Here is a 16,870-nt window from a genome sequence, read left to right as displayed (position 1 = left end):
TGGAAAGCCTATACCAGGGGGGGAATGGTCCGAAACATCCATCCTGGGTACAGCATGTCCCCTAGAGCTCTCACCTCTAGGGGCAGCAGATGAAGTTCAGGCCACCCTCTCACTGTGGCCAGTACCCAGGGAACTCTGAATCCTTTGGGGCCGATATGTGAATATTGACCAAGAGGTCTCTACTGAAAGTTGTCTGGCATAATTGGATGCAACATCAGTACAGCAATAGCTGCCTGAACTGTGACTTTTTCAAACAGGCAACAAAAGAGGACCAAACTTTCAGGCAAACCAGGAGAAAAACATGAAAAACAACCAGGAAAAAACACCGTAGTGTTCCCTATTTTTCTACTTGCATTTTTACGTGCTTTCGAACTGGCAGAAGCTGGGACGAGTAACAGGCGCTCACTCTGTTATGTGGCACTTGGGATTCGACCTGCCAAACTGCCGACCTTCTGATCAACAAGCTCAGCATCCTAACTCACTGAGCCATCGCGTCCCTATAGATATGTCATAGGTATACAAAAACCATGGCAGGGAAGCACAAAAATCTGCTGCGAATAAGGAAAACAATCAAAAGGCTGACCTATATTATACTAATGTCAACTTATGTCAGCAACGCAGAATGTCCAAAGTCCTTCGGGAGAAGGGCGGTATAAAAATTTAATTAAATAAATAAATAATAATAAATAAATATATTGTAATATAAGAATTGGGGATGAATAATTTATTTTCTAGGGTTTTCTGTAAATATTCAACCTGAAAGATGGAGGGTTAGAATGGAACCTTCTTCCATATGTGAAGTGTTTTTCCAGTGAAAATGCTATAGACCAATTATTTTCTATAAGCTTCTCTCATCTCAGACACAGTTCTTCTTGGCATGGAAACAATCCATATTTTCCACGTGATCCACTAAATTAAATCCTAATTACAATTTTTTACATTTACTATTACATATTATATCTTTTGCTTATTAGTTACCCTTCTCTTTTCCCAACAATTTCAGAATCCATATTATAAATCAGAGATAACATTTCATGTTCGTATATGATTGCTTTGAATTATGCATCACTGACCTTAGAATAGAACAGTTTGTGGGCATGTATTTAAGAAGCATTTCAGTGCTTACACATAATTGCCGCTGTTCTTCAGTTTGGGTAGAACTGGGGAGGGAGCTATTATATGTTTTGCAGCATCAGGCTCTAAACCTCCAGATGGGATGATGTCATAGCAATGTCACTCACCACACCTTATTATATTACTTGCCTTTTACGTAATTCCACTTAGCTTGCTCTAGTTTCACAGGATCACATTCATTTCTTAATCAAGTTTTGAGATAGTGCAACTCAACTGTCCTTGGGAATCATGGGTCAACCATCTCTACAGGATATATACTACTGAATAATCTATGAGCTGGCCTTAGTGGCAACTGGATTTTTACATGAAAAATAACAAGCTTTCAGTATGCACTCACTATTGTGATGCTCCTTACAAATACCTTTTTCTAAATATAGCTGCTGAAAGTTTCTAGAACTCTTCAGTCAACCACTTAAAAATTGAAAATTACAGTAAGTACTTTTCACATGTTGATAAACACATACTGAAATAAATATCAATTGGTCTATTTTTCTATCCTCAAGAAGTAGTGAAAGTTTCATACTGAAAGTTTCATATATCATAGATTCATGATATCTGACAGTACACAAATATGTATCTCTTTGAGCTGTGGGAAAAAACCCTCATCTTGAGGAATAGCAGCTATCCTCTTGCCAAATATACCCCATGCACTCCAAAGGAAGGTGAGAGTGTCACTCAAAATCTGGCCTTGAGAATTGGACAAGGGTATTTTATTTATTTATTTATTTATTTATTTATTTATTTATTTATTTATTTATTTATTTATGGGACTTATATGCCGCGCTATCTCCCGAAGGACTTAGGGCAGCTAACAACAATAAAAACAACAATACAAAAGTTAAAAGAAATTAAATAAACAGCCCCAATAAATAAGTTAAACTAAGCAATTAAAAATTAAAAAACATTTTAAAAAACCCTGTCATCAGTCCAGGTCAGCCTGATGAAAAAGGAATGTTTTAAGGCCACAGTGAAAGGACCAGAGATCCGGGGCCATCCGGAGCTCAAGGGGGAGTTGGTTCCACAGGGCTGGTGCTCCCACAGAGAAGACCCTCCCCCTGGGGGTCGCCAGCTGACATTGTCTAGCCGACGGCACCCTGAGGAGGCCCTCTCTGTGTGAGCGCACAGGGCGATGGGAAGTCGTTCCCGGCAGCAGACGGTCCTGCAAATATCCTGGGCCTAGGCCATGTAGGACTTTAAAGGTAAGTACCAGCACCTTAATTTTATAAGGCTTTCCTGTAAGATGGAAATACATATGCCAGTAATACTTTAATGGAGGAAAACGAAAAGGTGAAGATGGAAGGTATCCATCACACTAGCTGGCTTTCATTCTTTCCAAGAATTTCTATTTCCATACACACCAATTATAATGCATTTGCGCCACCACTTATTAAAAGACTAATATGTCTTCTTCAAATTAGCTCACTGCAACTGGATCATGGCTTCTATCATTACCATGTAGCATGATTTATAAAATTGTAGGCTTGAGGTAGTAGAGTTTAGATCTGGATCTTGGATCTAGTACAGACTTGGATCTTACTAAACTGCAAAGGGTGAAATAAGCGAAGGCAATCATGAAACCCATAAACTTCATCTCCTATTCTTCAAATTTAGCCAACCTTTTTTTTTCTTTTGTTACAAAGTCTTCTAAAGTAACAGAAGCCTGAAAGACAATAGATGGACTGAGTCATGCAGCGGAATTAATGAAAGAAGGTAAAGATTCTGAAATGAGAAGACAATTGCTGAAGGAAGAATCCCTGAGGCTGCCATAGTCATTCTCTGACCACATCTATGCTCTCAAATGAAAGCCACTTTGAATTCATTTAGTAGGTCTCCTGATTTCCTAACATTAAACATCCATCTAAATATAGACAGATTAATATAATATTCCAAATGTATAAAATATTAATATGTTGCTTCTATCTCCAAACATTACTGACGACTCATTTGGTGAACTTTTCCTTTCCTCTCTTTTCCATTCCATTTTGAGTACACAAGTCCTGTTACTTACTGCTTAGTTTAGAGTTAGTGTGAGTTGTTCGTTCTTTTCTTTTTGACATGTTTTTTACAAATTTTAAAGAAACAGCTAAAACATTATGTGAGATGCAATTCCCAGAAAAGACTCAGAAAACACAATTCTCATTATCTGAAGGTGGGATGTGGTAGTAGGCATATTACTCCACTCCAAAATATCAGGGTCTCATTTTATGAATAATAGAAGCCTTCAATTAAACTGAGGTTTTCTTATCAAGCTCTTCAGCTTATGACTATCGCTTCAGATTGCTACAAGAGAGGAGAGAACCTTTAGGGACTGAGGCCACATCAAATCTTGTGTGATACATTAAGATCCATACTGAGAAATGTGTGTAAAGAAGATGGGAAAGCCTCATTAGAAAAAAATTTAGAGACTAGCTTAGCGCCTGCACAGTCTTAATCAGTGCTTTTTTTTTTGTAAAAGAAAAAGGTGCCGGAACTCACACATGTCATACAAACCTGTCTTGCCTACCCTACAAGGTTCCATCCAAAAAAGTGCCGGAACTCTGTTCTGAGCATTCTATGAGAAAAAAATCCCTGGTCTTAATAAATGGAGATTTTACTGAGAAATTTCTGTGAAAATACTTTAGTAAATAAAGAAGCCAAATTTGGGATGCAGGAGCAGAACAGGTAGGAAATGGAGAAGAGCGAAACAAGTTTGCAAATAAAATTAATCTATTTTATTTATTTTGTATCTGTTCTCAACAGTGTCTCACATTTTGAAAATATTTTTTTCACAAGAAACAAGAAGAAGGAGTGCCTTTGGGCTGCTAGATGGTGATTCCACAAAACAAAATGAGTGAAGTTATATTTCATATTTCATCTATTTATTTATCTATTTAACACACCCCCCCCAAAGATAATAAAAGATAATAAAATTGGATATCTATCACCAATGCTAGAAAAATGCTTTGGTAGAAGATGCTTTTTAAGGCCATGTTTATATCTGCAGAATTTGGATTTACCTTTATTTTAAACCCAGAATATGTACAGGAATGTATATGTAATTTCTGAAAAGAAAAACTATTCAAAAACAGTATTCCTCCTTTTTACCAGCTAAATATGACATCATGTAGTTCTATGTCTGAAAAGGCACCACAGAAGATGCATGTTGGAATAGATATTTGAGGGAAGCATTAAACTAATAGGAAAAGGAATATTGGAGGTGGATTTAGCTGTCTGTTAGAATGTTGTTTTGTATAATTGTCAATAAATTCAAATAAGGCCAAACAATGTAAATCTTCAGTGATCCTCTTTCAATGGTAACCAGCTCAAGAAGTGTTATACTCCTGAGACTTCTCACCATATTCAGGAAGAAGAATAAGTGAACTACTATTTTTGATCTACTTGGAATCCTTGGAACATAGATTATCTGATCTTTCTATAGCCAACTGCTGACACTGAACATTGCGTTCAGAAAGCTGATGCGGCAACAAATATAAGTAATGAGTGAAGCAAGAAGTTTTGCAATATACTAAAAATGGTTGCTTGGCTGTTCTGTGTAAAATATAGTTTATTGCCTCCAAAACTAATTGTTCAGGGAAGCTGTTTTTACACTATGCCTATTCCATCATCCTTACTCCACTATGTGAACATGAAAAGGGTAAGATACCTGGTAACCTTAAAAAACTTTGACCTATAATTCCCATACACTCTACTTGTGATGGCCAGAAATTATAGTAGATTAAAATATCTGGCAGATGTCAGATTATTTAGCCCAGGACTAGTGAATTTTTTATGTTTTCAAGGTAATAACAAATTTTATTAACTTTCAAGTAAACACCGATTAATTTTGCTTCATTATTTTATTTAGTTTTGCTTTTTAATATGAACAGCATCATAGAACAGATGTTCCATGAAGAGCTATAATCTTGTAGGCAACTGCTGGATTTTATTAACCTAAATCAAGCCAACTTTTTTGAAGCCTGTTTAGAAAGTCTAGTTGGAAAGATCTTTAGGAATGTCATCACTTGCTTGTAAATGTGAAGGGTAAAGTTTACTTGCTGACAGCTAGATTACTGCAAAGCAGCAACTAACATTAGAGAACTGGCTAAGAAAGATCAAACATCAAGAACATTACTCATTCAATGTTGAAGCGACTTTTTTAGCTTGTTTCAAAGGTAATTTGGGAATCATGGGAATATGGACATGGTTGGAATAGCTCGTCTTCTTCCCACTTCGTGGAGACACTATTAAATTACAATGGTGCAAAAAAAATCTTATCAAGTATAGTCCTAGAACAAAGGATTGTGAAAGCAAGCTAGAAGAAATAACAGAGATGTAGCAACAGGTCAGCTATAGCGTGACAATGGAAATATTGTTATTTTCTACTGCAATTCCCCATGTCTAAGCTGCTTCTGCCTCACAGTTTGCATACATTTTTTTTCAAATTGCATATTCCTCAATTAAACAGGCTATGTTGTTGTAGAATTGCTTCTGACAAGTGCGCATTAAGTGACACACACATGTGCTTCTGAAAAAATCTCACTATGTATTTGATTAATGAAGGGAAATAATTATTTGGGGACAGAATTTTTTCTAGTTCTAATAATCTATCCATGGAATGTGTTAATGCATTATTTCAGTATTTCTCAACCTTGACAACTTGAAGATATGTGCACTTCAACTCCCAGAATTCCCCAGCAAGTCTGGCTGGGAGTTGAATTCTGGGACTGAGTTCCACCACATGCTTATTGGACCCGTGCCCTTCTTGGCTGGTTTACGCAGCTAGGGAGAGGACACGAGGCTGGCTCCAGGCAGTTATATCTGCTTCTTTGAGTGAGGGTTATTTCCCCACCGTCTTGAAGGAGGCGGTGGTGAGACCTCTCCTCAAGAAGCCTGCCTTGGACCCAGCTGTATTGAACAACTTCCGTCCAGTCTCCAACCTTCGCTTTCTTGCGAAGGTTGTTGAGAGTGTGGTGGCGCATCAGCTCCCTCTGGTCCTGGATGAAGCGGATTATCTGGACCCTTACCAATCGGGTTTCAGGCCCGGGCACAGCACGGAGACGGCATTGGTCGCTCTGGTGAATGATCTCTGGAGGGCTCGGGATAGGGGGCATTCCTCTGTCCTAGTCCTATTAGACCTCTCGGCGGCTTTTGATACCATCGACCATGGTATCCTGCTGCAGCGTCTCAGGGGATTGGGAGTGGGAGGCACGGTTTTTCAGTGGTTCTCCTCCTATCTCCTGGGACGCTCGCAGTCGGTGTTGGCAGGGGGGCAGAGGTCGACCCCTAGGACTCTCGCTTGTGGAGTTCCTCAGGGGTCGGTCCTCTCGCCTCTCCTGTTCAACATCTATATGAAGCCGCTGGGTGAGATCATTCGTGGTTTTGGAGTTGGGTATCATCAATATGCTGATGATACCCAACTTTTTATTTCGACCCCAAACCACCCCAGTGATGCCCTCGCTGTGATGTCCCGTTGCCTGGAGGCGGTTCGGGTCTGGATGGGGAGGAACAGACTTCAACTCAACCCTGACAAGACTGAGTGGCTGTACATTCCGGCTTCCCGAGACACCTGGGATGTTCCACCTCTTTCTATGGGGGGTGAGCTTTTACCCCCTGTGGATAGGGCTCGCAACTTGGGAGTCCTCCTAGATTCACGACTCACTTTGGAGGATCACATAGTGGCCGTGACTAGGGGGGCTTTTGCCCAGGTTCGCCTGGTGCGCCAGTTGCGGCCCTATCTGGATCGGGAGGCCTTGTGTACGGTCACTCATGCGCTCATGACCTCTCGCCTAGACTACTGTAACGCTCTCTACATGGGACTTCCCTTGAAGACTACTCGGAGGCTCCAACTGGTACAGAATGCGGCCGCGAGTGTTGTCTTGGGAGTTTCCCGGTACTCCCATGTTACACCTTTGCTCCGTGAGCTGCATTGGTTGCCAGTTGTCTTCCGGGTAAGGTTCAAGGTTTTGGTTATGATCTTTAAGTCCCTACATGGCATGGGTCCGCGATACCTCGAGGACCACCTGCTGCCGGCGTCGACTCCCCTCCGCCCTGTGCGCACCCACAGAGAGGGCCTCCTCAGGGTGCCTCCTGTCAAGGAATGTCGACTGGTGGCCCCCAGGGGGAGGGCCTTCTCTGTGGGTGCTCCGGCGTTATGGAATCAACTGCCGGTCGAGCTCCGGATGGCATCAGACCTCCGATCCTTCCGTCGCGGGTTGAAGACCCATTTATTTGAACTAGCGGGTCTGGCCTTATGGGGGTACTTGGGTTTTTTATTGGTTTGTTTTAGTATTCTGGTTTTAACTTGGGCATTAATTTAATTATTTTTTAATGTTTGTATTGGTGTTTATATTTATGCCCTGTGAACCGCCCTGAGTCCCTTTGGGAGAAGGGCGGTATAAAAATCTCAATAAAATCTCAATAAATTAAATTAAAATATGCTTGTGCCCCCATTAGTGTTTGATCTTGATTTATTGTTTGGATGTACTAAAAGAAGAAAGAAAAAAGGGAAGGGGGGAGAAAAATAAAACATAGATGGGGGAAAGAAAATGTTTCTGGTGTGCCTAGAAAACCATTTAGTATAATTTTGAAACTCATAATTAACCTTAACTACATTAAATAATATTGAACATCTTTTTCCCTTACATGGAGAGTGAGCAACATATCAAGGACCTTTTCTGGATCCATTGAAAGATCCATTTTCAAGGTCTTTATCAACTTTCAAAGCATTTGTCGGAAATGGTATAGGGTTTCCTGCCTGAGCAGGGGGTTGGACTAGAAGACTTCCAACTCTGTTATTCTGTAAAATCAGTTATATAGCTATCACTAAAGAAGTTAGAAAAACATTATTTTAAAAGGCACAATGTATTTATCACCCAGATTGTTGGGGGCAATATGCTGACTCTGTAAATCACTTAGAGGGGGCTGCAAAGCACTCTGAAGTGGTATATAATTCTAAGTGCTATTGCTATTACAGTAATAACAATTATGTATTTATTTATTACATATATTTGTCATTATATACTTTCAATAGTATTAGAACATATTATTCCAGTATATGTCTCATATCACTGAATGGGATAACCTTCTGGATAAGGAGTTTTTCCTGTTTTGATAGATTTAATGTTATCTCTTACATCTGGCAGAGATACAAGTTCAGTTAAATAGGCAACTTGATTGTGCATAATCTTCAAATTGAGTCTTAATGTACCAGTCAGTATAGCTTTAGAGCACTTGAAGTTGGGGCCTTTTATATTGTTTCTTTTATATTTTTATTATAGTTAATGTGAGCTGCCCAGAGTTATGGCACACAAGATGGGTGTCCATATAAGTCAAAGAAATAAATACAGGCTATATTATGTAAAAAATATTTCCTATTATACTTGATTATATAATCAAGAATTTTAAAAGGATAACATTTCATTGAGTCAACAAGAGACTAATAATTTACCAAGTGTTCTGATTCACAAGCTATATCTTTGCTTTAAATATTTAAATGAATAGTCTGTATCAAGGGCATAACAAGAATTAAGCTTCTCTTTAGTGCAGGTAGATCTTGACTTACAAACACTCGTTTAGTGACTGAAGGCACAATGGCACTGAAAAAATGACCTATGACTGTTTTTCATATCATTGCAGCATCCCCATGGTCACATGATCAAAGATTGGACCCTTGGAGACTTCCAGTTTGCCATCACGGCGCTGGCAGACGCATGGTGGCGAGCTCTATCTCCAGCGTTCGGTTTTATCCCACTGGGGGATCTGGAAAGTGTTGAAAGTCACCCTGTAGGAGCGATGAACAAGGATCCGGGGCAGCTCTTCAAACCGATGGGAAAAAGATCAGCCATAGAAACATGACTCATCACTTAGCTGCTGACAGCTGAAGTCAAACTTACTACCAAGCACATTGAAAGCAACGCAGATGAAGCTGGGTGAGATCTTATCTTCTCTTTACCTTAAGTACTTTCCTGTAAAAGCCTTTTGAGGTATCTTCCTCCTTGAGGAGAGAGGGAAGGGAATTTCTATCCCACCCTCTAAGAAAAGCGGCATCTGACTCCCCAGGGGAATCAAGCATCAAAAAGAACAATTTTAATTTAAATTGGATTTATATACTTATGAAACTTGGGGACCAAAAAGTGTCCTATTTTTACTGGAGACTCTTGTTATTATCTGCAAAAAAGAAATAAAATTGGAAAAAGAACCTAGAAAAATTCAGGATTTAAAAAACCTTAAATGGTACCAGTGACATCTTGTGATGAAGCTTGGTATGGCAATTTGTTATTTCCTAAAAAGAGACTTGGCTCACATCCCAGACCTAGATAAGACTTTCCTGACCTTGGCACTATGTATGAGAGATTCAACTGTAAGAGAACAGCTGGGCATTGAAATTGGCCTACTTGAACTGTGAATGTAAACCCTTACTGACTTTTGCTAACAAACAACTTTTACTAGAAAGATTGTTTATAAACACGTGAAAGAGATGGATGACCAGGAAAAATCCTTTCCATGATAAAAGCAATACATGAAACTATCCTTTCAGCTTGTGATAAAATGAGACCTAAAACAAAAGACTAAGACGCCAGCTTAGATGCACAAAGCCAAATTTTGATTGCAACTAAAGAACCAACAATGCAGAAGACAACAGAAGTGAAACAACCAAATATTAGGACAGAGGACTCAACTGACCAACAAGTACAGCTGATGGATAATTCAGACAAGGAAGTGACAATACTGAAAATGGAAATGACTTTCTATACAAACCAGAAGAAAGTTGAGAAAAAAGAACAGACTAAATTGAAGACAAATATACCAGAGCAAACAGGGCGGACTGGACTAACAGAGCAACAATCTAATGAATACAAATGGGCCAGTCCTTCCAGAAAACTGGCAATCAAATTGTCCCCTTTAGTTCAAATAACATATATAAGAATGGAGGGAGATTTATTTGATGATTTAAAAGTGCTGATATGGGAGCCTAGTTGGCAAAGGAAGAAAGCTAGAATAAGGTTGAAAAAATTGGGGGTTTTGATTTATTAGAGGGGATTTTATATTGTCAATTAGAGGGTTAAAAGGAGATGTTGAGATAAGGGGAAATTTGGTTATTAGATTTGAAATAGTTGGAAATCAGTGGGAAATGATTTGTTTAATATTGAAAAATTAGATTTAAAAGGGAAATGAAAATTAATTATCAATAACATGTTTGATTTATTGATTAACCCAGGCAATATATATAATGGTTTTGATCTATCAAAGGGGATGTTCTATTATCAAATAGATGATTTAATATGGTGGGAAATAGATAATTTTTAGGAAATTACATTTAAATAGGTAAAATGTGCATTTTGGACTTTATAGTTTTACAGATATTATAGTTTGTTATGAAGTGAGATAAGGGAAATTTTGGTTACCCAAAATTGGTTTGAAAATTATGGATATTAAAGGTTAAATTGGAACATTGATGAGAAATTAAAAATTAATAAGAGAATATGGATTGCTTATGAAGACTAATTAAGATATGTATAAACTAAAATGTATTGATAAATGTAATAATGATGTTTTCATTGAGTTGATACAATTAGAAATGTACTAGCTTGAATATGAGATAGTAAATGTTAAGGGGAAAAGAGAAGAAATATTTGAGGATGTAACCTGAGTTTTGTACTAAAGATTTTATTATTGATTATCCCAGCCACCACACTGCTTTTTAAATACTCAAATGTAAAATTGGAAAACCAATAAAATATTACAAAAAATAATAATAATTGGGCCCTTAGTAACTGGCATGTATTTACAACAGTTGCTCTATTCCGGGGGTCATGTGATTGCCATTTCTAATGTTCCCAGCCAGCTTCTGACAAGGAAAGTTAATCGGAGGAAGCGAGATTGCTTAATGACTACATGATTCCCTTAACAACTGCAGTGATTTGCCTAACAACTGTGGCAAAAAAGTGGGGCAAAATTCACTGAACAACAGCCATGCTTAGCAACAAAAATGTTGTGACTGTAAGTCAGGGACTACCTGTAGCAACAGAAATTTCATATACTTTTGGTGCAGGTTATCTAGAATATGTGCTAAATATCCCTTCAATTATTTTACTTCTTCATTTTTTTCATAAAATATAGGTAATAATAGTACAGGGGAATAGCAAAAGTCATGTCCCATAAACAATTTATCATATAAATTGCATTAAGCATTCAAATTGGTTGCAATTTTCTTGTAAATAGTTTATTTGCTTGATTTTTTAATTTGTATGACCTTGCTTGACTTTTGAATATTTCTTAGTATGGTGAGGGGTTTTTTATTAAAAGAAAATTAATAAAATATACTGCAATTGGCTTATGGGACATGACTTCAGTGTACTAAGTATATACACATACACAGATATACACATAAACAGATGTATTATACATACCTTAAAGGTGTCTCAAACAGCCTAGGCATTTACATAATATATATTGATATAAAAGAATCTTCAAACTCTTGTTGCAGCTGATTTATAAAACATGAAGCCTTTAATAAAGATTTATTTAAATATCATCTAGAAAAAAGGGATAACCTTTTCCTGTAGTTTACTGACAAATGTACCAAACTAAGGTGCTGGATGCCACATTGGAATAAATCTGCAATTAAATAGCTACTAAATGAAATCAAATCAAATCAAAGTTTTTCATAATTCCTGCAAGATTCTCCTTGAAGACCTTCAAGTCCACCAGACCTTCAGTGACATTTTTAGAATAATGTGTTCCTCTGGCTAACTTTTATTGATTTTGAAGATTAAGCTGGGTCATCCAACTTAATAATTGGATAGAGAACAATTCTGAACAGTCCATAGATGTTGACTAGATTGAGAAGTCAAAAAAGCAGCCTAGATGAAGGCCCTGCTGGATCGGGATATCATGACTTAGATGCTTCAGTAAATAACAAGAAAACAAGCAAACAACTTTCTGAAGAAAAAAATCATGAAGATTTTCAGGAGTAAGTTTAGCTTAGCAGAGGCAATGTTTTTACATGAGAATATTGCCAGAATCCCAATATATCTTATCTTATCTTTTCTGAGCTGGGTCCTCCAAATCAAATATCATTTTAAGGTATAATTTTGCAGTAGCCTCAAGTATAGTTGACAAGAAATAAAGTTACCAATACCCAAAGCTGGTAAAAAACTAAAGAAAACCACATGAGTTTTCGAAGGGCTGAAATCTAGTATGAAATTCATTTTTATATGAAGATGAAGGAAAGCACATACAGATCTCAAGGGTATATACAAAAGTGCTTCCTAATGGTGTTAGTCAAAGGCAAGAGGGCTCAGGTAAAATATAAACAATTTTTTTTATAAATGTTTGTTTTCCTATAAACAAGGTATTCTTGTTTCTGCATGAATCACTATTTTGCTGCTGAATTTATGAAAACACTCTGTGTAACTGGAAACTAGTATGTTATTCATTTCTAGGACAAAAGGATGGTCAGGTTGTCCTTACTGAACCTATTTTCCCAAAATCTTCTTGGAAAATTAAAGATTGGTTTAGACGCAGCCTACAGAAAATCTTTAACTTGGAAATAAATGTGCCCTTGTTTTGAAACCAAAATTTTACACACAGACATAGGTGGTTCCTCAAATGAGGATCATGACCCAACTTTTCAATCCTGGATCATTTAGGGCACTGGTGTCAAACTGCCAGCCCACAGGCTGGATGAGTCACGTGGAAGCCACGTCCACCCCAGCTCCAGCAAGGGGAAAAAAGTAGTGATATGTCGCGACACATCCCGTGACATGGCGAGTTTGACACCCCTGATTTAGGGGGTATAGATAGACTAGCTCTTCCTTTAGGCTGCTAATCATGAATATGATGATGCAATGGCAACCATTTGTAAGCTAATTATGGATCTATTTTTACTGACTGGCAGAAGCATAGTGTTAGATTTATTTATTTATTTATTGCTGTGAATAGCTAAATAACTTGTCCAACCTTGAAGACTACGTGTTTTGACGGGAAGGTGACAGCAAAAACACCTTTGGTTAATCCCTGGGGTACACAAAACATGCATAAATTAACAACTTCAATCAGAGCCGGTTTCATATCACAAATGGATTTTAAATCAAAACAGAACTGATGTATTTATTGAATTTCAATACAACAGGTCTATCTTATGCCTCTCTTCTGTAAATTATTATTTTTCGTGAGAATTTCCTAGAAATGTCATTAAGGAAGCAAGATGATCTGCTTTTTAACTGTAAAAAAATATCACGTGACATCATTTAAATAATTCCAATGTTGTCATCCCAAACCTTAAACCTTTCGACCTCTCAAATATTGGCAAAACTATAGCAATGAAATTCAGGTCTTTTTCCAGTGAATATTACTGGCATTTTATGGTTACACTATGGGGCCATGTTTCATGCAGGACATTGATTAGCCCATATCTCCTTTAGAGTGAGATGTAGAGAGTGCTACAAAGTATAATTCAGTCCTGTTCTATCTTTTTCTCTTCTACTGCTATGTACTACTGCTATCTCATTATTAGACCTCTTAATATGAATTACTAATTGATTTATTTAAGGCAGATTAATTTTATTGGCATTTAATATTGTTAATTAACTTAGGTTTCGTTGCATTCTATTTCAGTACATTTTAAATGAATTACAATGGTTTAGATGTTGCTGGTATCTTGCAAGTGATATTTATTCACTAGGAACTGGTTTGACCTCAAAATGTAAACAACATGACACTTTTTTAGAGAACGAGCAAGCCAGAGATCTTCCAGAAGGGACTCTGGCATGGAACAGAATTCACTGGCAACCATTTCTAATCAAAATGCACAGGCCCCTAAATAAATACCTTTGTGAAAGGGAAATAATTTCTGGAATTAATATATAAAAAGAGATACGCTTTTAAAAACTACAGTAGTTTGCATACATTTATATTGTAAAAGGTTGCATCGGGAGGAGAAAGAAGTACAGAAATATTTTCATTTTATAAAAATAAGTATGATGTAGTGATTAAGATTATACCAACAGAGGAGAATATTTGTAGCTCAGGGTTGAAGTGAAAGGGTCCTTGGTGCTCTCTGATCTTGGTTGTTTTCTTGCAGATGTTTCAGTACCCAAACTAGCTAACATCATCGGGATTAAGATTATAGACTAAGATCTTCAACCAAAACAGCTCAAAATAGACGTTGGGTTGGGAATGCTCTTTCGACCCATCTAATCTTAAGGAAATGCTATTGGAAGGAGGGAGGATAAAAGAGTGACACTGAGTGCTATAAATCAGGAGATTTCAAATTGTGCTCCATACAACAGGATTCTGGAGGAACTTAATGAGATTCTGGAGGAACTTAAATGAGATTCTGGAGGAACTTAATGAGATTCTGGAGGAACTTAATGAGATTCTGCAAGACACTAAAGACAAACCAATCAACACCCCCCCAATACACACACAAACATACACACACACACACACACACACACACACAAAATTCCACTCAGACGCAACCACGGGCACCCATTGTAATTTATCTAGCACAATGGAAAGATAGATCTTATTCGCCCATAAGAAACACAGCTTCCTTTTCCCAGCACAATTCTGTGGCCTGAAAAAGTTGAAAACTTATGTTGTAAACATTACCTTTTGCTCCTGGAGATACAGCAAGATATAGCACACAAACCAGTGGTGGGATTCAAATATGTGAACAACTGGTTCTCTGTGTGGATGCCACTTCCGGAAGTCCATTCTGGGCCTGGACAACAAAAAATTAGCTACCAGTTCTCCCAAACTGGTGCAAACTGGCTGAATCCCACCACTGACACAAACACACACATACATACACTCACAAACAGACAACACCCAACACATACATATACTTCAGAAAGTGGCAGATATGTAAGAGTAAATCATTCAAATGAAGCTCAAATCTGGATGACTTCATGGACCTTACCCATTTCCTTCTAGGATAGTTCTTCACTTTCCCAGATTAGCCAATGCTTGTGGAATACAAGCCATCCAACTTTTGGGTTTGACTCTGCTTAGCCTTTCAAACCAAAGAAGTTCATCCAGGTGCTGCCACCTACTGGAATGAGTGTGGAATTATTACAGAACTTTTGGTTTTCAATCAATTAAAAAAAACTTGTCAGAGCAGATTAGAGCTGTTATATACTGGGTTCATTGCTTGATTGACGAGACGAGGTGAGTGAATTCAGCAAGAATCATTCTTTATTTGGTTACAGGAACTGAACTGAGAAACAGGGCTGCGGATGCAGCTATTTATACCCTGGCCTCTAGGTGGCAGCCAATAGGTTTAAAGCAACCTATTGCTGCCCTAGAAACAGCCAATGGCGGTGCTGGAGATGGGTTATCTGAGGAGCTGGGAGCCGTTAGCCAGCTTCCCTGCTTAAACAGCCTTCCAGCAATTAACCCCATGTGATACTCTTTAGTAATACAAAACCCAATACATTACACCCTTCCCCTAGAATGTACACACATTATAATAACAAAAGGAATGATTACAGCAATTACAAGTTTTTCAGAAATACACAAGTAGTATGCAAGGTACACATTCTTCCTTATTAGCTAATACAGAGGCTCTCCTGGCTAGCAGCAATTCAATGACATATAAAACATTATAGCTCAGTTATTTTGGAACAAAATCTTGTAAATATGCAGGAGGCTTGCGAACCCTCGTGGAACGCCTGAGAGGGCCAGGCACTCCCCAGTCTACTAGCTTGCCCACCGGGCTGGGTAGACCAGGGACCATAAGGTCAAGTGAGTCTGGCTGACTCGGAATTCTCTGGCTTCCAATCCAGGTCAGCTCACCCCAGAGTCTAATCCTTCCGCAGAGTTAGCACAGTGGCTGTAGTGTTCTAGTTGACTTTCTCCATCAGGGGCCCCATGTTGCACTCCAGGGCTTTGCCCCTCTACGACCACCTCCCCATTGTTCTGACTGCTTGGGGCTTCAGAGCATATGGATTGATCAGCCTGGCTGCCGGTTTGAGGTCCATGGATGGGACCTGGGACAAAGTCCTTGCTTTGTGGCCATTCTGGAAAACGCTTTCTAAGCTGATTGATATGGCAACGAACAACTCGCCCGCCCTCTAGGCCCACTTCATATGAGAGGGGGGCTGATGTTTTGGTGATTTTTCCTGCCACCCACAAGTTCCCATGCCCATAGTTCCGGGCCCACACCCGGTCGCCCACTTGCAAGCCCCTCGGGGGTCTTGGGCGAGAGGCCTCAGCTGCCACCCGGTCTGGGTGCAATCTGTCCAGTTTCATGATTAGTTGCCTCCCCCAGCGCAGCTCTGCTGGGCTTTTGCCCATTGCCGTGCACGGTGTGGAATGTTGGTAGAGCAAAAAGTCGGCCAGTCTGTGGTGCCAGTCACTATGCGCTTCAGTGATTCTTTTGTGGTGCGCACCATTTGTTTGGCTTGCCCATTACTACATGGGTGAAATGGAGCTGATGTCACATGCCTGATGAGGTTTGCCCTCAGGAAAGCCTGAAATTCTGCTGCAGTAAATTGGGCCCCGTTATCGGACACTACAGTGTCCGGTAGCCCATGCATTGCAAAGAGTTTCCTAAGCACCTAGATGGTCCTAGCAGTAGTCATGTTTGCGATTGGTATAACTTCCAGCCATTTAGAGTGGCTGTCGACCACTATAAGAAAGAGCTGTCCCTGAAAGGGCCCAGCAAAGTCTACATGAATCCTTGACCAGGGTGTGTGTGTGTGTTCCCATCTATGGACAGGAACGTGTGGCATTTCAGGCCTAGACTGCT

The sequence above is a fragment of the Vipera ursinii genome, assembly GCF_947247035.1.
Source record: "Vipera ursinii genome assembly, chromosome: 2".
Taxonomy (NCBI): Eukaryota; Metazoa; Chordata; class Lepidosauria; order Squamata; family Viperidae; genus Vipera; species Vipera ursinii.
This window is presented reverse-complemented; position numbering follows the sequence as displayed.